This window comes from Xiphias gladius, unplaced genomic scaffold, assembly GCF_016859285.1.
Source record: "Xiphias gladius isolate SHS-SW01 ecotype Sanya breed wild unplaced genomic scaffold, ASM1685928v1 HiC_scaffold_1136, whole genome shotgun sequence".
In the NCBI taxonomy this organism is placed as follows: Eukaryota; Metazoa; Chordata; class Actinopteri; order Istiophoriformes; family Xiphiidae; genus Xiphias; species Xiphias gladius.
Window position 1 is genome coordinate 8,721 of NW_024401432.1, and position 1,744 is coordinate 10,464.

Here is a 1,744-nt window from a genome sequence, read left to right on the forward strand (position 1 = left end):
GGAATTATAAAAATCAAAAAATACTCATGGTAAGTCAAAATTTGGAATTACTAAGTGAAGACTGTGAAGTACTAAGTCAAAATCATTGCCCTATTATCTCATATATGACTTACTGTGTCATAATTTAGTACATCATAATTCTGACATAAAGTCAAAATTTTGACTAGGTATCCAATACTTTTGACTCTTACCATTTCAAAATTTTGACTCACTACATGTATTTTTATCTTCATCATGCATAACTTTTCATAAATGTTTTTCCTAGAAGATAGGGCTTCCATCGTTTCATAGGTAAGTTATGTATGGCATGTAAATTATTGATGTAAATTCCTGCTATGGATGACAGAGACAATATACTTGGTGGTCAGTGTGTTAGGTGACAGGCGTCTTTGTAGGAAAGAAAAAGAAAAGAGCACCACCTGCAGAAACTCAAACTTCACCAAAATAAAATTGCAGGTAAAGAAGGCACAGTACCGCCCACGCTGACGATCTCTGGGGAAGTTTAGTGCAGAACCACCACACTAACGACTGCCTCGCACCATAAGAAAAGATGCCAAAAGAAGAGTATGAAAAGTGATAGTCATTCTTTTATTACATGGTTTTGGTGATTTTAATTTAGCCCAAGTGAAACTGGAGATGTATGTAAACGTCACATTCAAGCCAGTTCTCTGTCCTCACCTTGCAAAGCGCCGCCATGGCCACAGAGTCCATGAAGCTGACTGAGCTGAGATCAAGAACCGAGCAACGAGTGTGTGTCGGTGCCTGGGTTGAGGAGGAGGAAGAAGAGGGAGCAGTGTGGACTGGAGCTGGGTTGTCCTTGTGACAATGACTTACTATCGGGATGCAGTGAGGGGGAAAACGTAAGGAGGAAAATGAGTTGAGAACTTCCAGCTGCCATGTAACACGTGGTCTAAAGGGTAAATTTCTTCAAATATCTTTATGAGATTTTTCTAGCCAGAGGGATCAAAGCTCAAAGGCACGCACAAACACATGCCAGGCGCATAGACACACCTTTTATATTGCCTAGTCATCCGATGGCACTGAAGCTCTTAAAGTAATGTCCACGTATTGATGGACTTCATGTGGAAGAAATGCACCTGCACTCGACATGTACTGAAAACGTGGGACCGCTGCTCATCTGGATTCGTTTATTTTTCTAATTACAATTATACCCTCATCACTCAATCTTCCACTCTTTCGCTCAAAATCATTCACTGATGCTCATCACTCACTCCTCTCTTTTTTCCTACAGCTTTCCAGTCATTTTCATTTCACCCTGTTTGTTTTTGTGGTTGTTGTTTGTGTGTGTGTGTGTGTGTGTGTGTGTGTGTGTGTGTGTGTGTGTGTGTGTGTGTGTGTGTGTGTGGGCACCTCTCTGATCTCTGTGAAGACCAGTTCAGAGTTAGCAAAGTACACTGGACTGGAACAGGAGAGTATAGTCAGCCCAGGAACTTGCTTTGCCTGTTAAACAACAGAGATAAACAAAGTCAATTCCAAATCATTTCTAAAATCCTTTTAATGCCAACTTTGATGGTGACGTGCTTTTCCATCATGTGAAAAAAAACTGGCACTTATTTAGATAGACGCTGGTCCTGCACTTTGGCACGCATCAAATGCTTGTGGTGTTGACGTGCATTTGCATTGCAGATGCTGTGCTCCAGCAGAAATCGGGGTGTGTTACATGTGCATATAAAAGACGAGCTGTGGAGGATTCATTTCTGACCATGTTTCACACTGATGGCAT